Source organism: Dendrobates tinctorius, unplaced genomic scaffold (genome assembly GCF_039654945.1).
Source record: "Dendrobates tinctorius isolate UK_male_01 unplaced genomic scaffold, ASM3965494v1 ptg000063l, whole genome shotgun sequence".
NCBI classification, from domain to species: Eukaryota; Metazoa; Chordata; class Amphibia; order Anura; family Dendrobatidae; genus Dendrobates; species Dendrobates tinctorius.
Window position 1 is genome coordinate 20,209,857 of NW_027361731.1, and position 22,312 is coordinate 20,232,168.

The window sequence follows — 22,312 nt, forward strand, 5'->3', positions numbered from 1 at the left end:
GGGGATTTTCCCTGGGGTTCAGAGAGCAGAACAATCTTTCTTTTCTGTTTTTTCTGGTGGCAAAGAGGTCTACCTCTGGCTGGCCCCATCTGCGGACAATCTGGCGGTAAATATTTTTGTTCAAAGCCCATTCTCCTTGTCTTAGAGCCTTGCGGCTTAAAAAGTCTGCTCTTACATTGTCCTTTCCGCTGATGTGGAGCGCGGTCAAAGATAGACAATTTCTCTCTGCTATCTGGAGGAGCCGTTCTGTTATCTGCATCAGAGCGCTGGAGCGGGTTCCACCTTGGTGGTTGACATATGCTACCGCTACCTGGTTGTCCGAGTGTATCCTCACATGATGGCCCTGCAGGTAGATAATGAGTTTCTTGACTGCCCGCTCTATCGCCAATAGTTCTCTCTGGTTGGATGAGATTTCAGAATTAGAATCCCACTGGCCCTGTACCACTATGTCCCCCATATGGGCTCCCCAACCGAAGGAACTTGCGTCTGTGGTTATAATACGAGTTATCTGTGTTATCCAGGGCACCCCTGACGCTAGGTTCTCGCTCTCAAGCCACCATCTCAGTGATGCAACAGTTGAGGGGCTTAGACACATCCGACCCTGTAAGGAGCCTCCAAGGGCCCTGCTATTAATCAAGATGTCGTTTTGAAGGGTTCTGGTATGGAACTGTGCCCACCTTACTGCTGGGATGCATGAAGTTAGAGAACCTAACAGGGACATGGCCTGTCTGAGGGTCATAGATGGATTATCCATTGCCCGAAGAACCTGCTCCTGTATCTTTTGTATTTTATCTAGTGGTAGCAGGCACCGCTGAGTGTCTGAATTTAGTATCAACCCTAAAAATGTCTGTATTTTTAAGGGCTGGAGTCGGGATTTCTCGTAGTTTAAAATCCATCCCAGGTTTTCTAACCTGGATTTAGCTTTTTCTATCTGGGATTTACAATGACCCACTGATTTTCCTACAATCAAGAAATTGTCTAAATATGGAATGATTAAGACGTCCACCTCCCGTAAGTGAGCCATAACTTCGGCCACTAACTTTGTAAAAACTCTGGGTGCTGCTGAGAGACCAAAGGGAAGGGCTCTATACTGAAAATGACGTACTGTGCCCTCTACTGAAACTGCCACCCTCAGGAACTGCTGGAAGTCTGTATGGATAGGTACATGATAGTACGCGTCTTTCAAATCTATGACTGCCATAAAACAACCTTTAAACAATATTTTTATTGTTGTATTAATGGACTCCATTTTGAATTTATGATCAAAAACTCGTTAAGGGAACGAAGGTTTATAATCGTTCTGAATGTGTTATCAGGTTTCTGGATTAGAAACAGGGGAGAGTAAAACCCTCTTCCTCTTTCAGCCTCTGGGTCCTCTACCAGAACATTTTTCTGACATAGGCTCAAGACTTCCGCTTCTAAAGCCGTTTGTTCGAGATGAGAAGATCTTAAGGGGGTCAGTTTAAAGGTGTCCCGCGGGATCTGGGTAAATTCCAACCTAAGCCCGGTGGATATTACCTTGCGCGCCCAGTCACTATTCGTAATCTGTGACCATGCCGGGAAGAAGGATGACAATCTACCCCCTACGGGAACCGCTAGTCATTGATTTGGTTTCTTTTGATCTCTCGACGAGCGTGTAAACATATAGCCCGTACCTCATCTCCTTCTGTCTTCCCATCTGGGTCGATCTCTAACAGGCGAAGAGTTGCGCCTTCTCCCCTGGCCAAATTTCCTTCTACCAAATGGGCGACGGTAGGACGCTGATGAAAGGTTTGGGAACCTTTTCTTGTCGTCCCCCGCCTTTTCAAGCAGCTCATCTAGGACAGTTCCAAACAAGTATTCACCCTCACATGGAATCGCACAGAGCTTTGCTCTGGACTGGATGTCTCCCTGCCAGCACTTTAGCCACAGGGCTCTGCGAGCTGCGTTAGAGAGACCTGCTGCTCTGGCGGCCATTCTCACTGCATCCGCTGAGGCATCTGCTAGGAAGGCTGCTCCCTCTTGGATGGTCGGTAGGGCCCCAAGAATTGTCTGTCTTGATGTACCCTGTTTTAGTTGTGACTCCAACTGGTCCAACCAGACCATCATGGACCTGGCCGTGCACGTTGAAGCCACTGCTGGTCTTAAGGACCCGGCCGCCATCTCCCAGGTGTTTTTCAGGAAAGTATCAGCTTTCCTGTCTAAGGGATCTTTAAGGGATCCCATGTCCTCAAAAGGGAGCGAGGATTTTTTTGATGCCTTCGCAATGGCAGCGTCTAATTTGGGGGCTCTGTCCCAAGAACTTACTGCCGGATCGTCGAAGGGGTATCTCCTTTTGAGGGCTGGTGGTAGCGACCCTCTTTTGTCCGGTCTTTTCCACTCTCTGTGGATCAGATCCTGTATCTTCTGGTTTAACGGAAAGACTCTCCGCTTCCTCTGTTCCAGCCCACCGAACATGACATCCTGCATGGATAAATGGGGCTTAGGCTCCTCTACCTCCATTGTCCCTCTGACTGCTTTGACCAGCTTGTCTACCCGGTCAAGAGGCAGACAAAATCGCCCCGAGTCCTCTTCTCCTGAGGAGGACAAGGGAGATGAAGCCCGGGAGTCTCTGCTTTTTCTCCACTCTGCCGAGGAATCAGACTCCGCCGGGACCTCGCCCCTTAGACTTTGCGGCTGAGACAAGGACTTTAGGGTTTCCCTCATTTCTACCCTGACAATGTCTCTCAAACTCGCCGCTACTGCAGGCGACTCTTCTGCCACCGTCTGCTGAATACAGGGGGGGCACAATCTTTTGAGGCATGCGTCCGGTAATGGGCATGCACAGAGTGCGCATTCCCTATGCTTATTTTTATTTGTAGCTTTTTTTCCCTAGAAAAAGAAAAAACACAGAAGGGGGGTCCCGTCACTGAGTGAACTTTCACGAAGATCACTTACCAGTGCCACAATCAAGTACCGGAGAACGAGGGGGATTTCTTTCAGCCGATGCTCCTGTCTGCCTGGAGGAGCTCTTACGAGTGGACTGGTCACTTCGTCCCGCATTACTGTCACGGGACCCTTTCTTTTTCTGTTTGACCTGCCGAAGGTCATCCAGGGGCGGCAGTGATGTTTGCCGCTGCTGCCCTTGCTTCTGCCGCTGCTGCTGCTCTCGATCGCTTTCCATTACCACTGCTGCTGCACACTGCTGCATGTAGTAATGTGGCCAAGGCAAGGAACCCTGCCCGGGTCCCGCCTAAATACCCCCTCCTCCGGTCAGCAGTATCCATGCCGCGCCCCTCCCCCCCCCTTAACGGAGCTCCCTACCCCAGCTGGCGCCCGAACTCGCGCCATCGGTGTTTCCGATGGGCGCCGCCATTTTGGAATCGCCGCGCATGCGCAGTGGCGCGCTGACCCGGAAGCGCCTCCTCCGCCCGCCCCTGACGTCACCGCTACCCCGGAAGCCCCGCGGGACGCCCAGGAGCTCCGGAGCAGCGCCCGGTCGCAGCCCCCCGCACAGCGCTGCCAACCCATATGCGCCGCCGGAGCCGGGAATCCCCGGGGGGGGTATACTTACCGGCGGCGGCTAAATTCCTGGAGACGGACATCCTCCGGACGCCGCTCCCTGCTGTCCACGCCACCGCCGTGACACCCATCCTGGGCCACCGTGGCGTCCTCCAGGAAATCCGAACCAGGCCGAGGTAGGAGACCCCCTCGCTACCGGAGTCGGCTGGCCGGCCTGGGACCAACCTCCTTGCTGGATGACTCCATGACTTCTGTAGGATCCCGTCCCCTCAGGAACAGGAAACCAACTGATGCGTGGGAGAGGTGCCGCCCTTTTTGTATCTGTAGGTTTCCTGTTCCTATAGGGCGGATCCCCTCTCTCGTGGTGCTGTCATGGGAGTCCGAATAAACTAGCCTAACATTTCGCAACAATTGGCAAAATGAAGAAGCATTTACAATATAAGGCTGAGTTCACACGTTGCATTTTTTCAGCGTTTCCGCGGCGGTTTTAACCACGCGATTATCCCGCGAAAAATAAGCATCCCATGCATTCCTATGGGATTCCGCAATGCTGTGCTAATGCTGCGGTTTTTACCGCGGCGGAATCGCTTTGCGGTAAAAGCTGCAGCATGCTCATTAATTTTGCGGAATCGCGGCGATCCCGCACCCATAGGAATGCATTGTTCCGCTTACTTTCCGCATGTGGCTGTGCACACCATGTGAAAAGTAAGCAGAACAATTGCGGATGGTACCCACGGTCCGGAGGAGAGGAGACTGTCCTCCGGGCTCCAGGTACCATATCCCTGTAGAAAATAGAATTTAAAATAAAAAATGGTGTTATATTCACCTTCCAACGTCCCGCGCAGCCTTCCCGCCTCTCTCCACGTTCCCGTTCCCAGTAATCCTTTGAGAAAATGCCCGCGATGGCGTCCGTTCTCGCAGGATCGCGAAGTCTCGCGGTCATCGCGAATCACCGCGAGACGTCGCGATCCCGCGAGAACGTATGTCATCGCGGGCATTTTCGCAAAGGATTACTGGGAACGGCTGCGCGGGACATCGGAAGGTAAGAATAAGACCTTTTTTTTTTTTTTTTACATTTTATCTTTTACTACTGATGCTGCATAGGCGGCCACAGTAGTAAAAAGTTGGTCACACTTGTCACTGTGTTTGATGAGTGTGACCAACCTGTCAATCAGTTCTCCAAGCGATGCTACAGATCCCTTGGAAAACGCTAGCATTTTGCAAGCTAATCACGAATTTAAAATGCGATTTTCCCGCGGAATGGAATTCCGGAATTCTTGCGGTAATTTCCGCGAGAGTTCCGCTACGTGTGAACTTAGCCTAATTGGCAAAAAGATTACGCTATATAACATGTCAGCTATATTCTGGGACACAAGATTAAATTAATTGAATGTGGCGGGAACACGGGGGTGTTTTGGGCATTTCCTTAATGTCAATTTAACAATTTGCGGAACTATATCCTTTTAGTGCATTTGGCCAAGAAGATACTTCGCCTTGACATATTCAGACATAATTCAAATATAGAAGAGGAAATTTTGGAGCTGACCACTGGCCAAAAGTATTTAACAACGTAGACCGATGATAATTAAAATGGAGTCATAGGTTATGGACTTGTTTTTCTGATATTTCTCTTAACTTTAGAGAACTGAAATTACCGTAATCATTTCTTTGAGAGTGCTTCACGGCGGCCAATCATTTAAATTCTCCTTCCTACCTGCTTGTTCTCCCTCTGTCTCCATCCCCTTTTCTTTAATTGACAGCTCTGGCTTCATAGAGCCAGAGAAGGGGGAGAGAGAGGGAAACCAAGCAGGTGGGAAGGTGTATTTCAATGATTGGCCGCCGTGAAGCACTAAGCTCCTGTACTTGGTAGAACAGTCATTCTGTGCTGACAGAGCTCCTTTAAAGCACCATTCCAGTGGTGAAAATACAAAAACCAAAAACGCTGGAGTGGGGGCTTAAAATGGCTACAGTGCCCAAATGTTTTACACACTGTGGTTGAATTTTTCAAGACCAGTTTAAGACTAAAGTGATTTTGTTACCTGGACTAAAAATATTGCTATACACCTATATAAAACACACAAACACAGTATCTCCAATACATGCCGGTAGATAAAATAAAGTCTATACTGTATATAATACATACCTACCTGTACTATACAGTGTGTTTATATAAACTTTGCTCTTATATATTATATGTAGGTATTTATTGCACCCATCTCTCTATAGTGCCCACGTCCAGCATAACCAGTAATGACTGGAGGCTGCCCTGACAGATTACAGGCAGTGATTAGAGACTGTTCTCGGAGCTCCGGGGCCGGTCGCTGCTGTGTGTGGCTGAGAGACGTGATCCTGCAGCAACCAGCACGGAGCTCCGGGACAACAGGGAGTAAATCACCGCTGAATGAGCCTTAGGCTAGGCTCACATTGCGTTAGGGGCATCCGTTAAACAGATGTGCTAACGCAGATGTCATTTTTAACATCTTGTGTGACCTAGCACTAATGCATGGCAGAATTTAGTTACCATGCGTTAGCCCATACAGGTCTATGCACAGCGAACACATCCGTCCACTGTACGCTAGACTCAACGCACCCGAAGACGCTGCAGACCGCGCTCGAGGGTGCGTCCTGAAGTAACGCATCATCGCTAACACATGCTGCTTTTGGCATGCTTTAGGATGCTTTACTATTATTGCGGGCAATGGGGGGCGTTAACACTTCCGTTACACAGCGTTAGTGCCGCTATATAACGGACGTCATCAGCGCATTAAACACAACGCAATGTGAACCCAGCCTTAAAGGAGTTGGCGGGTCTAAATCCACAAGCCTGCAGTCTCTCTATGGGTCAACTACGTGACTGCAAAAATGAAGATGAATGCACTCATGGAGATCAACATCCAACACTGCGGAGACACCATCACATGTTTCTCAACGCAAGCAATGACTAGCCAGGTCTTTCCCCGGGAAGGAACAACCACGGGAAGGGCAGTCTCCAATGAAGGAAACCACCTATGCCAAAACATGGTATCCATCCACAGACAGCAGTTTCGGGAAGCAGCCCCCAGGTCACCTCAATAATCTCCCCCTGTAGGACGCAGCCCCCCAGTCACCTCACTAGCTTCCCCCTGTGGGACGCAGCCCCCCAGTCACCTCACTAGCTTCCCCCTGTGGGACGCAGCCCCCCAGTCACCTCACTAGCTTCCCCCTGTGGGACGCAGCCCCCCAGTTCACTCACTAGCCTCCTCCTGTGGGACGCAGCCCCCCAGTCACCTCACTAGCCTCCCCCTGTGGGACGCAGCCCCCCAGTCACCTCACTAGCCTCCCCCTCTGGGACGCAGCCCCCCAGTCCCCTCAATAGTCTCCCCCTGTGGGACGCAGCCCCCCAGTCACCTCACTAGCCTCCCCCTGTGGGACGCAGCCCCCCAGTCCCCTCAATAGCCTCCCCCTGTGGGACGCAGCCCCCCAGTCCCCTCAATAGTCTCCCCCTGTGGGACGCAGCCCCCCAGTCCCCTCAATAGTCTCCCCCTGTGGGACGCAGCCCCCCAGTCCCCTCAATAGTCTCCCCCTGTGGGACGCAGCCCCCCAGTCCTCTCACTAGCCTTCCCCTGTGGGACGCAACCCCCCAGTCACCTCACTAGCCTTCCCCTGTGGGACGCAGCCCCCCAGTCCCCTCAATAGTCTCCCCCTGTGGGACGCAGCCCCCCAGTCCCCTCAATAGTCTCCCCCTGTGGGACGCAGCCCCCCAGTCCCCTCACTAGCGTCCCCCTGTGGGACGCAGGCCCCCAGTCCCCTCATTTGTCTCCCCCTGTGGGACGCAGCCCCCCCAGTCACCTCACTAGACTACCCCTGTGGGACGCAGCCCCCCAGTCACCTCACTAGCCTCCCCCTGTGGGACGCAGCCCCCCAGTCCCCTCATTTGTCTCCCCCTGTGGAACACAACCGCCCAGTCACCTCACTAGCCTCCCCCTGTGGGACGCATCCCCTCAGTCCCCTCACTAGCGTCCCCCTGTGGGACGCAGGCCCCCAGTCCCCTCATTTGTCTCCCCCTGTGGGACGCAGCCCCCCCAGTCACCTCACTAGACTACCCCTGTGGGACGCAGCCCCCCAGTCACCTCACTAGCCTCCCCCTGTGGGACGCAGCCCCCCAGTCCCCTCATTTGTCTCCCCCTGTGGGACGCAGCCGCCCAGTCACCTCACTAGCCTCCCCCTGTGGGACGCAGCCCCCCAGTCACCTCAATAGCCTCCCCCTGTGGGACGCAGCCCCCCAGTCACCTCAATAGTCTCCCCCTGTGGGACGCAGCCCCCCAGTCACCTCAATAGTCTCCCCCTGTGGGACGCAGCCCCCCAGTCACCTCAATAGTCTCCCCCTGTGGGACGCAGCCCCCCAGTCACCTCAATAGTCTCCCCCTGTGGGACGCAGCCCCCCAGTCACCTCAATAGTCTCCCCCTGTGGGACGCAGCCCCCCAGTCACCTCAATAGTCTCCCCCTGTGGGACGCAGCCCCCCAGTCACCTCAATAGTCTCCCCCTGTGGGACGCAGCCCCCCAGTCACCTCAATAGTCTCCCCCTGTGGGACGCAGCCCCCCAGTCACCTCAATAGTCTCCCCCTGTGGGACGCAGCCCCCCAGTCACCTCAATAGTCTCCCCCTGTGGGACGCGTCTCCCCCTGTGGGACGCAGCCCCCCAGTCACCTCAATAGTCTCCCCGTGTGGGACGCAGCCCCCCAGTCACCTCAATAGTCTCCCCCTGTGGGACGCAGCCCCCCAGTCACCTCAATAGTCTCCCCCTGTGGGACGCAGCCCCCCAGTCACCTCAATAGTCTCCCCCTGTGGGACGCAGCCCCCTCACTAGTCTCCCCTGTGGGACGCAGCCCCCCAGTCTCCTCAATAGCCTCCCCCTGTGAGACGCAGCCCCCCAGTCTCCTCACTAGCCTCCCCCTGTGGGACGCAGCCCCCCAGTCCCCTCACTAGCCTCCCCCTGTGGGACGCAGCCCCCCAGTCCCCTCAATAGCCTCCCCTGAGGGACGCAGCCCCCCAATCCCCTCACTAGCCTCCCCCTGTAGGACGCAGCCCCCCAGTCCCCTCACTAGCCTCCCCCTGTGAGACGCAGCCCCCCAGTCTCCTCACTAGCCTCCCCCTGTGGGACGCAGCCCCCCAGTCTCCTCACTAGCCTCCCCCTGTGGGACGCAGCCCCCCAATCCCCTCATTTGTCTCCCCGTGAGACGCAGCCCCCCAGTCCCCTCATTTGTCTCCCCGTGAGACGCAGCCCCCCAGTCCCCTCACTACCCTCCCCCTGTGAGACGCAGCCCCCCAGTCTCCTCACTAGCCTCCCCCTGTGAGACGCAGCCCCCCAGTCTCCTCACTAGCCTCCCCCTGTGGGACGCAGCCCCCCAGTCCCCTCATTTGTCTCCCCGTGAGACGCAGCCCCCCAGTCCCCTCATTTGTCTCCCCGTGAGACGCAGCCCCCCAGTCCCCTCACTACCCTCCCCCTGTGGGACGCAGCCCCCCAATCCCCTCACTACCCTCCCCCTGTGAGACACAGCCCCCCTGTCTCCTCACTAGCCTCCCCCTGTGGGACGCAGCCCCCCAGTCCCCTCACTAGCCTCCCCCTGTGGGACGCAGCCCCCCAGTCCCCTCAATAGCCTCCCCTGAGGGACGCAGCCCCCCAGTCCCCTCACTAGCCTCCCCCTGTAGGACGCAGCCCCCCAGTCCCCTCACTAGCCTCCCCCTGTAGGACGCAGCCCCCCAATCCCCTCACTAGCCTCCCCCTGTGGGACGCAGCCCCCTCACTAGTCTCCCCTGTGGGACGCAGCCCCCAGTCCACTCACGGTTGAGCCTAGACTGTGTGGGCTCCTTCCAGGTCCTAACTGCAGCCCAGACAAACAAACGTGTAATGGCGTCTTCTCTTCCTGCCTTTGCTGTCAGAACACGCCCCCTCCGGTGTGACACGCCCCCGGAAATGACGTCACATCTGGAAGGAGCCCATACAGTCTAGGCATTGTACAGTGTCCGGTGTTGTTGTCAGTGGTCACTGTGTGAGGAGACCGCAACAGGTGAGAGGAGACTGGGTCTGACAGCCTGTGCCTGCTGAGGGGAGAGAGATGAGGGGACTGGGGGGCTGCGTCCTACAGGGGGAGGCTAGTGAGGGGACTGGGGGGCTGCGTCCTACAGGGGGAGGCTAGTGAGGGGACTGGGGGACTGCATCCCACAGGGTGAGGGGACTGGGGGGCTGCGTCCCACAGGGTGAGGGGACTGGGGGGGCTGCGTCCCACAGGGGGAGGCTAGTGAGGGGACTGGGGGGCTGCGTCCCACAGGGGGAGGCTAGTGAGGGGACTGGGGGGGCTGCGTCCCACAGGGGGAGGCTAGTGAGGGGACTGGGGGGCTGCGTCCTACAGGGGGAGGCTAGTGAGGGGACTGGGGGGCTGCGTCCTACAGGGGGAGGCTAGTGAGGGGAATGGGGGGCTGCGTCCCACAGGGGGAGGCTAGTGAGGAGACTAGGGGGCTGCATCCCACAGGGGGAGGCTAGTGAGGGGACTGGGGGGCTGCGTCCCACAGGGGGAGGCTAGTGAGGAGACTGGGGGGCTGCGTCCCACAGGGGGAGGCTAGTGAGGAGACTAGGGGGCTGCGTCCCACAGGGGGAGGCTAGTGAGGGGACTGGGGGGCTGCGTCCCACAGGGGGAGACTAGTGAGGGGGACTGGGGGGCTGCGTCCCACGGGGGGAGGCTAGTGAGGTGACTGGGGGGCTGCGTCCCACGGGGGGAGGCTAGTGAGGTGACTGGGGGGCTGCGTCCCACGGGGGGAGGCTAGTGAGGGGACTGGGGGGCTGCGTCCCACGGGGGGAGACTAGTGAGGGGGACTGGGGGGCTGCGTCCTACAGGGGGAGGCTAGTGAGGGGACTGGGGGGCTGCGTCCTACAGGGGGAGGCTAGTGAGGGGACTGGGGGGCTGCGTCCCACGGGGGGAGACTAGTGAGGGGGACTGGGGGGCTGCGTCCCACGGGGGGAGGCTAGTGAGGGGACTGGGGGGCTGCGTCCCACGGGGGGAGGCTAGTGAGGGGACTGGGGGGCTGCGTCCCACGGGGGGAGGCTAGTGAGGGGACTGGGGGGCTGCGTCCCACGGGGGGAGGCTAGTGAGGGGACTGGGGGGCTGCGTCCCACAGGGGGAGGCTAGTGAGGGGACTGGGGGGCTGCGTCCCACAGGGGGAGGCTAGTGAGGGGACTGGGGGGCTGCGTCCCACAGGGGGAGGCTAGTGAGGGGACTGGGGGGCTGCGTCCCACAGGGGGAGACTAGTGAGGGGACTGGGGGGCTGCGTCCCACAGGGGGAGGCTAGTGAGGGGACTGGGGGCTGCGTCCCACGGGGGGAGGCTAGTGAGGGGACTGGGGGGCTGCGTCCTACAGGGGGAGGCTAGTGAGAGGACTGGGGGGCTGCGTCCCACAGGGGGAGGCTAGTGAGGGGACTGGGGGGCTGCGTCCCACAGGGGGAGGCTAGTGAGGGGACTGGGGGGCTGCGTCCCACAGGGGGAGACTAGTGAGGGGACTGGGGGCCTGCGTCCCACAGGGGGAGGTTAGTGAGGGGACTGGGGGCTGCGTCCCACAGGGGGAGGCTGCTGAGAGGAGTCTGCAGCCCGCAGGGAGATTCTTTTTGACAGGCTGTGTGAGTAGCTAACTTAAGTCCATGTGTTAATTTGTCCACCATTTCAGTACGTGAGTGTTTGATATAATAATGCCGTCCTCCTTCCCAACAAGAATTTATAAGCTACTGGATGACCCTGAGCGCTGCTGAGAAACCAAATGCCCCATTACAGCATCAGGCAGCAGCTCAGGATCACCCAGTAGCTTATACGTTTTGGCTGGAGTGTGAAAGGGGGGAGGGAATGATTAATACAAGTGGGATCTGCGCTCACACTGCAGTGTATGGACTGAGCGCTGATCTCCCAGCCTCATACATGCTGCGGGGTTCAGGTCTGGAGACCCGCGGCCGGTCCATGCACTGCGGTCCAAGTGCAGACTGATATTCACCAACAGTTCCTCTAGCTGAATTCTGGCCGGGAGTCTGCATGTTACACCCTTGTAGCCCCGTGACTGCTGTTCCCGGCTCTGAGACTGGCAAATCCTCACAGCGCACAGTGCGTACACTTTGAGGATTCGCAGGTCTACAGTCATAGTTGACCCATAGAGAGACTGCAGGCTTGTGGATTTAGACCCGCCAACTCCTTTATGCCTGGGTTCACATTGCGTTGTGTTTAATGCGCTGACGGCATCCGTTATGTAGTGGCACTAACGCTGTGTAACGGAAGTGTTAACGCCCCCATTGCCCGCAATAATAGTAAAGCATCCTAACCCATGTCAAAATCGGCATGCGTTAGCGATGATGCGTTACTTCAGGACGCACCCTCGAGCGCGGTCTGCAGCGTTTTCGGGTGCGTCGGGTCTAGCGCACAAGACCTGTATGGGCTAACGCATGGTAACGAAATGCTGCCGTGCATTAGTGCATACATTAGCACTAGGTCACACAAGATGTAAAAAATGACATCTGCGTTGGCTCATCTGTTTAACGGATGCCCCTAACGCAATGTGGACCTAGCCTAAGGCTCATTCAGCGGTGATTTACTCCCTGTGGTCCCGGAGCTCCGTGCTGGTCGCTGCAGGATCACGTCTCTCAGCCACACACAGCAGCGACCGGCCCCGGAGCTCCGAGAACAGTCTCTAATCACTGCCTGTAATCTGTCAGGGCAGCCTCCAGTCATTACTGGTTATGCTGAACGTGGGCACTATAGAGAGATGGGTGCAATAAATACCAGGGCTGTGGAGTCGGTAAGCCAAACCTGCGACTCCGACTCCTCAATTTCCCTTACACCGACTCCAACTCCGACTCCGACTCTGACTCCCACACATATTGCTTATATTTAAGTGAAAAATTTATTGTAGTACAATGTGAACCTCAGACATTTAATCATTTTTATGATCCAATAATCAAGATATTTAGATAGAACAGAATATATATTGATGTACTACCCGGTTTTCATTCTTTTTGGTACAGATACGATATGGATAGACAGATATGGATAAATGGATATATAGATAGAGCAGATTTCTAATCTGCTTTTGCTATTGAAAACATTATCTATGAGCTCAAAAACCTTTCAGGTGATGCAGTTTTTTAAAAAGATGATCAGCTTTTGCAGCTGAAAAACGTATCCTCAAAAAAAACAGGAAAAACGCTGTGTGTGAATGTAGCCTTAGATCAGGAATATAACAGCCATTTATAGCACATTTCATAACTTTCCCAAACTCCTATGAAAAAATATTCAGCACATCCTGCATTGAATTACTGTACCCAATTTATTATATATTTTAGGAGTCGGAGTCGGTCCATTTTATACCGACTCCGACTCCACCAAAATGAGCACCGACTCCGACTCCGACTCCGACTCCACAGCCCTGATAAATACCTACATATAATATATAAGAGCAAACTTTATATAAACACACTGTATAGTACAGGCAGGTATGTATTATATACAGTATAGACTTTATCTACCGGCATGTATTGGAGATACTGTGTTTGTGTGTTTTATATAGGTGTATAGTTATATTTTTAGTCCAGGTGACAATCACTTTAGTCTTAAACTGGTTTTGAAAAATTCAACCACAGTGTGTAAAACATTTGGGCACTGTAGCCATTTTAAGCCCCCACTCCAGCGTTTTTGGTTTTTGTTTCACCACTGGAATGGTGCTTTAAAGGAGCTCTGACAGCACAGAATGACTGTTCTACCAAGTACAGGAGCTTAGTGCTTCACGGCGGCCAATCATTGAAATACACCTTCCCACCTGCTTGGTTTCCCTCTCTCTCCCCTCTTCTCTGGCTCTATGAAGCCAGAGCTGTCAATTAAAGAAAAGGGGATGGAGATAGAGGGAGAACAAGCAGGTGGGAAGGAGAATTTAAATGATTGGCCGCCGTGAAGCACCAAGCGCCTGTACTTGGTTGAACAGTCATTCTGTGCTGACAGGGTCCCTTTAAACCTAATTCCCTCTCGTACTCGCCTTCCGATATTTTCATCAATTTTCAGCACCAATCCGGTCTTAGGGGCCATCTTGTAAGCACAGCTTCTGACTGGCTAGAAGTCAGAAGCTACGTCAGAAGCTGCGAAAACAGTCTACCTTTTCATCGTGGCGGCTGAAAAAATCTTTTGGTCAAAACAAAGGCTGATGGCTATGTATGTGATATGGTGTTAATGTGTGATTGGTGAGGATGTGGTGCAGGAGTTTTTCCAAAAGTGGATGGTGGGACTGTGGAAGGTTCGAATGGTGGAGGCGGAGCTGGGTGGAGTTTCACGGGGGCCCCAAAATTTTGACAGTATGGGGCCCTGAAATTCCTAGTGGTAGCCCTGGTCCTGACATTACTCCCTCCTTAACAGTGGCCTAAGGATGATCCTGGACCTGGTTTCTCAGGGTATTTTTGATGGAACTGAGTGATCTTCTGCAGGGCACAGATATCAGCAACGGGTTCCCAAGAGTCCTCCTCAGGTGAATATCCTTGCCATCTTATAAGATTCTGGAATCCTGGAATCAATGATTTCCTCCACCAAGAATTTCTCCTGTCCATCTACCAGTGTGGATCATGGAGGCAGCACAATGCATCCCTGAAAACTATTAGGAGAGACAGACTTCAAAATAGAGACATGAAATACTGGGTGGACCTTCATAGTTCTCGGCAGCTTAAGACGGCAGGCCACAGAACTCACGATTCCTGTAACAAATGGAGGCACAGGTTGTGAAGTTCACATTCATTGTTTATTGCAATATTTGTGGAACCTCGCGACCACTGCCTGGGGGGCTCCGTAGGGGCATGACTAAGTGAGCTTCAGACACCCATAGTACGTCCCCTCGAACAGGGTCAGAATGAAGTGTCTGGAGGAAACTGGTGCTACCTCCTGTCAGACCCCGGACACGTGGCAGCAGTCCCAGTGGGACAGATGGATAAACAGGGTTAACAGAAATGGTCAAGCTGACCGACGGGTTCCCTATACATGGGTAAAAGCTGACACAGGCGTTGTCCAGTGGTTCGGATGAATGAGTGGCGGAGCGGGACGGAACTGGCGAAGACGGTACAGACGTATTCTTGGACAGCCGGGTAACAGCTAACAGACAGTCTGCGGAGACAAACAGTATAAGCGGAATACTTGGCTGAACACTGCAGGCGCACAAGTACAACAGGCAGCAGAACCAGAAGCTAGCAACAGAAGATACTTGTTTCTGCGGCACCCTCCCTATGACGGAGAGGCTAGAAATAGTAATTACTAACACACCATTGGTCAGAAGTACTTTTTGAAAAATGCGCTCTGTCTCTTTAAGAGACTGGGGGCACGCGCCCTATGCACTCTACTCGGGGACCTGCTGGCCACATGCCAGGAAGCAGGGGAAAGTGAGGAAGTAGAGGCTTCAGCAGGGCAGCGTGGGGCCAGCACAGAGCGGGAGTCCCAACGGGGACCCCGTGGAGCAGCAGAGGCTGCAGCAGGACTGCATGGGGCCGGCACAGAGCGGGAGTCCCGATGGGGACCCCGCAGAGGTACGGGACCGGGTTTAAGAACACTGGTGATCTTGAAAGGACTTATGAACTTCTGTCCCAGTTTCTGTGAAGGAATGTTCAGTCTTAGATTCTTAGTGGATAACCACACTGAGTCTCCTACCTTGAACATGGGTGCTGGCTTCTGGAATCTTTCAGCCGATCTCTTGTAATGTTCCTGAGCTGAATTTAATGTTTCTTTAAGGACTTCTAGATTCTCCCTCAAAGCAGTCAACCTCTCCTCCACTGCCGGAACTGGAACATCGAACGGAGATGTAGGAAAGATGCTCGGATGATATTCTATGATTCTAACCTAGATTAGCAAAGAAAGGCATTACCATAGTGGAGGCATTCTGAGAATTATTGTAGGAGAATTCCGCTAAAAGAAGTAGTTCCAACCAATCATCCTGAAGATGCAGACTTGGCATAGTAGATATTGCTCCAAAGACTGATTGGTTCGCTTGGTCTGGCCATTTGTCTGAGGGTGATGTGCAGAAGAAAGACGAACATTAATATTAAGCGCCGAATGAAACCCCTTCCAGAATCTGAGGTGAATTGTACTCCTCGGTCAGAGAGAACTTCATCTGGGACCCCATGCAGCTGAAAAATATTCTGTATCACCAAGTTCACAGTCTCCTTAGCCGAGGGAAGGCTGGCACAAGGAACAAAATGAGCAGCCTTAGTCAGATGATCAAGCACCACTGGGATCATATTCAAGCCACCAGAAGTAGGAATATCCACAATGAAGTCCATAGAGATTGAGCCCTACGGACGAGATGGAACCGGTAGTGGTTGACGTAGATCGGTAGGAGAAGCACGAGGAGTCTTATAATGAGCACATAGTTCGCAAGAGAGAACATAGTCCTTCGTATCCTTTAGGCACGTTGACCACCAGAAAAATCAGCTCAAGAATTCTTGTCTTCTGTACCCTCCCAATGACCAGCCAACTTGGAGTCATGTACCAACTTGAGGATCTGCAGATGGACTGTCTCAGGAATGTAGATATATCGGTCATGAAACCACAAGCCTCCCTTAAGAACAAGATTGATATCCACAGGCGGGTTAGCAAGAGATAAATCCCCATCATAGGCCTCCTTAATCTCCATCCACAGGTCTGGATCATGGATTATTCCAATGAAGTTGGCATCTGATAAAATGGTCTTGGGCAGGGACCCAAGTACAGAATCCGCAGAATGAATTTGGGACAAAGCATCAGCTTTCCACCGAGCCTGACGTGGTGACAGACATTTAGCAGATCTGAGGAATTCTAAATTGCGATGATCGGTCAGCACTATGATCTGTTGTGCGGCCCCATGCAGATTATGCCTCCATTCCTTAAAGGCTGCAATAATCTCTAGAAGTTCCTTATTTCCCACATTGTAGTTCTGCTCTGCAAGGGTAAGCCTACGGGAAAAGAAAGCACAAAGATGTAACAGAAAAAGAAAAAAGAAGCCAGCGCTGCAAAGGTTAGAACGCATAACATAAAGTGCATATGCACATAATATCTAACTGTATTCAAAATGAGATATTTAGCAAAAAAATTGATCAATTCAATTGAGCCACCCCGCCATGCCAAGGCAATCTCATGTGGGGGGGTCCTACTCTACGTTTTTAATAAACACTGTGCCATTACGGCCTCCTAGATACATTAAAAGCAAGACCACTTTAAGTGCAATCCGTACCTGAGCATTTCTGGATCGCTCCCATGATGCCAGAAAAAGCAAGTGCGGATGAAGGCCAACCAGGTCTGAATGCAGACATGTCAGGTTTAGCTTCCACACATTGCCTGACCAGCAAGCATAGATGAATGGCAATGCAGGTTCAGATACAGGTGCACAATTAAATAAAGCTTGGGGCAGGGCGGGGCTGCTGTGTGTGTGCACAGCAGCCTAGATCCATCACAGTGAACACAGAAAAAATGGCGAACATAACCCAGCGCGCACGGCATGTTATATTATGCGTTCTAACCTTAGCAGCGCTGGCTTCTTTTTTTGTATATTGGTATATGGCTGACCACCACTGTTGCCGTGCACGCTGGGTTATGTTCGCCATTTTTTTCTGTGTTCACTGTGATGGATCTAGGCTGCTGTGCACACACACAGCAGCCCCGCCCTGCCCCAAGCTTTATTTAATTGTGCACCTGTATCTGAACCTGCATTGCCATTCATCTATGCTTGCTGGTCAGGCAATGTGTGGAAGCTAAACCTGACATGTCTGCATTCAGACCTGGTTGGCCTTCATCCGCACTTGCTTTTTCTGGCATCATGGGAGCGATCCAGAAATGCTCAGGTACGGATTGCACTTAAAGTGGTCTTGCTTTTAATGTATCTAGGAGGCCGTAATGGCACAGTGTTTATTAAAAACGTAGAGTAGGACCCCCCACATGAGATTGCCTTGGCATGGCGGGGTGGCTCAATTGAATTGATCAATTTTTTTGCTAAATATCTCATTTTGAATACAGTTAGATATTATGTGCATATGCACTTTGTTATGCGTTCTAACCTTAGCAGCGCTGGCTTCTTTTTTCGTTTTTTGTATAAAGATGTAACAGAGCCTTCTCTCCAGTTCGAGAGAGAATCGATGGCTCCCAATGGCCAGTCAGAAGCATCCACCTCCACGGTGCCCCCAGTGGTGGGCATTACGGAAACCTGGCTTGACGAGAGCCATGTCTGGGTAACAAATATAGAGGGTTATACTACATTTAGGGTGGTTTCACATTAGCGTTTCAGGGCGCAGCGACGGCCTGCGCACGGCCACCGCTAAGCCCCGCCCCTGTCACGCCTCCTCCAGTAGATCCGCCTACGGGCACATGACGCTGCATGCATCCTGCGTCCCCTATCTTTATCACTGGGGTCGCAGTCCGTGCGCAGTATGCGTTTGGCAGCGCATGCGTCCTTTTGATGGTGCGCCAAGCGCAACCAAATTGCAACAGGTTGCGTTTGGCGCTGGTCGGCGCACCGTCAAAAGGACGCATGCGCCGCCAAAAGCATACTGCGCACGGCCTGCGTCCCCAGTGATAAAGATAGGGGACGCATTCAGCGTCATGCGCCCGTAGGCGGAGCTCCTGGAGGAGGCGCAGCAGGGGCGGGGCATGGCGGCCGTGCGCAGGCCGTCGCTGCGCCCTGAAACGCTAATGTGTAACCACCCTTAGAAAGGACAGGAAAGATTAAAAAAAAAAAAAGGTGGAAGAAATCCACATTTAAACCTGTGCTGAAAGAAGACATTGGGGGAGTTACAGCAATGTAGAGTCACTATGTGTAACTGTACGTGGGGATGGTAATAATGGAAAGCTGCTAATTGGAGTCTGCTACAAGCCTCCTAATATAGAGGAACAGGTAGAGGAGGAGCAGCAAACAGTAATAGGGTTCTTATAATGGGGGATTTTAACTATCCAGACATTCAATGGGACATAGACTCTTCTGGCTGTGCTAAAAGCTACAATTACTTGTCCACAGCTCAGGACAATTACCTCCCTCAGCTGGCTGATGAACTGACCAGGGGAGGTGATCTGCTAGATCTGGTCCTGTCACATAGACCAGATACAATTTCAGATCTACAGGTCGGGGAGCATTTGGGAGCAGTGACCATAACATGGTAAGTTTCAATGTCATTTTCAATCAAACATTCAAAAAGGCAAATGCCAAAACCTGGAACTTTAAGAAAGATAATTGTAACAAATTAAAGGAAGAGCGTAATCGTATAGATTGGGACAACGTTATGGTAACTCGGGATACCGAACATAAATGGGGCATTTTTAAGGAAATACTACTAGAATCCTGCAAAAACCTTACACCCTCAGGTAATAAAATGTCCAGGAATAAAAAGAAACCATTATGGATGACCAGGACAGTACAAAGGTCAATAGGTCAATAAGACAAAAACAAAGCGCATCCAAAATCTTGATCCAGGAAAGATATATATCTTTGTACCGTGTCAGCCGATAGATTGAAAAATATTTAGAATTTGAGAGTCCTCAGTGGTTGATACCATGGTGCTATGACCGGGGATACAAAGAGGCTTTACTACAGGTAGGTCCATTCTTTCTCTTATTTTGTGGCGATGAGAATTCATCCTTGTTCTCAGCTTTTGCCCTGTCTCCCCCCACATACAGACTCCCATTTGGACATTTAGTACAAAAAATTAAGTACACCCCATTAGATGTGGTGCAGCTGAAAGCACCTGGGATCTTGTAGTCGTGATGTGATTTAGGGATCTTTATCTTGTCCGTGGTCATTATAAATGGACATGTCTTACTTTTTTTCTGGTTGCAAGGAAAGGTTCCTGTAGCTGTTGGAGAGGACAGGGAGCTGCTGACAATGATGTTTCTTAAATTGGGGGGCTGCCTAAAACACAGTAGTGGGGGGTCTGGAAATATGGATTGTAATCGAGCATCTTTTTGTAGTAAAGGTTGTAATTTCTGTGCAGCTCCCCTTAGCACCTCCAGATTTGGATTGTAGGTGACTACTGTAATGTGCTACTGCAGTGCAGTACAGTGCAACCTCCACCAGGGGGGTGCTGGTGAGGGAGGAGAGGTTGCGCGCGCACACACACAGCATAGTAACACAGAGCAACAGCACAGGTGTCACAGGTAACAAAAGAGTGGTCAGAGTAGCCAAAGTCAGCAACTGTCAGGAGCAGAAGTACCAAGGGAGACAGCAAGTGTGTAGTCGGGGACAAGCAAGAAGTCGGGACCTACCAGAAACGTGGTATCAGAAATGTAAGACGTAAGCTGTAGTCAGGGTACCTGCCAGAGGGTCAAAAGCCAGTTGGAAAGCGTGGTATCAGAAATGGAGAAACCAGAAAGAGTCCAGAAATCAAGCCAAGTCATATACAAGTCCAGGTAATCAGGGGCAGAATGAACACTAAAGGAATACAGGTCAGAGGCATTATCTTGGAAGCTTGCAGTATAGCTGACGCTGGCCCGCAGGCTGCAGAGGACTGAAATAGCCTAGCCAGCTCCAGAACGAGGCAGAGGGGATTAACCCCTGCATGACTAGTCCAAAGAGACAACCGAAAACAAACTGGACTGGATTCTAACTACTAGAGGTACACAGTTAACTGTAGCAAAACATTTTTGTATCCCCGGTCATAGCATCATGGACATTAAATTACTTGTTTTTAAAGGTAATTTCAAATCTCAGAGACACAGGAGGGTCTGGGAGTATAAATTTATGATGACCTTTGACTAACTCAGTGCAGGAATGAATGTGTCTCGTGGATTTGTCTTTTTACATCAATTAAGATGTTCAATACAAAATAATATTGTGGTACCGTGTTAGCCAGAAAATCGATGTAAATAATTATGTCCCCAAAAAATTGAGAAAAGTATTCAAGGAGTGATACCTTTATTGGCTAACCAGAGAAATTATATTTGTAAGCTTTCAAGGCTCAGAAGGCCCCTTCATCAGGCGATTACTGAGAAGAGATGGCGACTTTTATATAGGAATTATACAAGGACATGAAATGATGCTTGCTAGAGACAGGCCAAGGAAATCACATTGAGGCTTTTGTTATACATGTAGATGAGGTGGAAGTGTTCTATTAGACATCTGAAGACCTTCTTGTGGAGGTGTGAACTGTGTCCATGTAATGAGTCATGAATCCAGGTGTCAAGTTGAGTCCAATTGTTAGAAACATATTTATAAATCTGAACTCCCAGATTTTTCTTTCTGTCACTATTAAAATGACCTTTCAATATTAGGGCTTTTAGATCTGCCATACTGTGCCCAGGTCTAGAGAAGTGTAATCCTACAGGCGGCTCCAGCTCATTATTCATCGTATGTCTATGCAGTTTCATCCTTGTTTGTAGTTTTTGTTTAGTTTCCCCGATGTCTGTCCCTGCATTGTACCTTGTAACAGTATGAAATGCAAGACCTGCATCCACATATCACCACCAGATAAGGTCCCCATACCCAACACAAAGCAGGACTAGAAGATCATGGAGTCTTCTTCATGTACATCCTCCAATGTCATGCACACACGGCTCTGCCACATCAACACTGTACACCCCTCTTGACCCCACACATAAACTTCCCCTCATCCAGCACAGCAGAGTCCGGCAGACACTGAGGCCCCTGATCATGTGCAGCCATATATGTGGAGTGCGGCTCTGCGGGTGGAGGTCGGTGCTGGAGGCTCCATTATTCTCTATGTGGAGTGCGGCTCTGCGGGTGGAGGTCGGTGCTGGAGGCTCCATTATTCTCTATGTGGAGTGCGGCTCTGCAGGTGGAGGTCGGTGCTGGAGGCTCCATTATTCTCTATGTGGAGTGCGGCTCTGCGGGTGGAGGTCGGTGCTGGAGACTCCATTATTCTCTGTGGAGTGCGGCTCTGCGGGTGCAGGTTGGTGCTGGAGGCTCCATTATTCTCTATGTGGAGTGTGGCTCTGCGGGTGAAGGTCGTTGCTGGCAGCCTCATTATCCTCTCTCAGGATTCGCCTTTGTTTTTTCTGTCATTTGTTCTTCATCTAAATAAGGAATCACACAGACGCTCCAGAGGAGGCCGCGTCTCACAGCAGTTGCTCCCCATTAGAGATGAGAGAACCTTTCAAGGTTTGGTTCATCTAACCTCCCAATGTTCGCCAAATGATTTGACAAACATACCCGAACTTCATTGAATTCAGTGAGAGGCAAAACCAAACAGCTGAAATTAGGGGCAGACACCAGGAAAAGTGTCACCAATTGACCCAAAGTACAGATAGTATAATTGTGCAGCATGGATGCCTGGAGCAGAGCTTGGAGCAGCATTTCAATCTGAAACCTTGATCAGGAACAGGTGGATGAGTGACAGGTGAAGGCCTGGTGCTCTAAGAGCTCTGCCAAATTCAGGCAGCACACATGAAGGAGACCCAACTTGGGAGTCTCCACATTTCAGAAAATTGTCACACATGCCCAAAGTGGCATCAATTTCCCACAGTAGGAATAGTATAATTGTGCAGCATTTTGACAACTTCTGTTACTGGATGGGCTACTCCACTCCCTTTCTTTGGCAGCCGCTCAGCAGTATTATTTGTTATAGCACCATTTATGTGTAAAGGGGTGTACATAATAAAAACAAGTAAAATAATCATAAACAATACAAGTCACTGACTGATGCAGAAGGAGAGAGGACCTTCCCCGTGAGGGATCACAGTCTACAAGGGCTGAGTGAGGATACAATAGGTGAGGGGAGAGCTGCTTGTGCAGCGGTATGGTGGAGAGATGGTTACTGCAGGTCGTAGGCTTGTCGGGAGAGGTGGATCTTCAGGTTCCTTTTTAAGGTTACTACAGTAGGCA

At 51.9% G+C, this 22,312-nt stretch overlaps 3 protein-coding genes across 3 annotated transcripts in view; 1 reads left to right on the forward strand and 2 right to left on the reverse strand.

Annotated features, from left to right (window-relative positions):
* The window catches only part of LOC141094247 (uncharacterized), a 104,613-nt gene extending 95,228 nt beyond the window's left edge, over window positions 1-9,385 (reverse strand). Inside the window, exon 1 of the mRNA XM_073580065.1 lies at window positions 9,305-9,385. The gene's annotated coding sequence lies outside the window, so the exon portion shown is untranslated. The remainder of the gene's footprint in view (window positions 1-9,304) is intronic.
* LOC141094212 (uncharacterized) overlaps window positions 1-9,423 on the reverse strand; it is a 35,432-nt gene extending 26,009 nt beyond the window's left edge. The window contains exon 1 of the mRNA XM_073580009.1: window positions 9,305-9,423. The gene's annotated coding sequence lies outside the window, so the exon portion shown is untranslated. The remainder of the gene's footprint in view (window positions 1-9,304) is intronic.
* Window positions 9,422-22,312, forward strand: part of LOC141094222 (uncharacterized) — a 65,961-nt gene continuing 53,070 nt past the window's right edge. The window contains exon 1 of the mRNA XM_073580024.1: window positions 9,422-9,529. The gene's annotated coding sequence lies outside the window, so the exon portion shown is untranslated. The remainder of the gene's footprint in view (window positions 9,530-22,312) is intronic.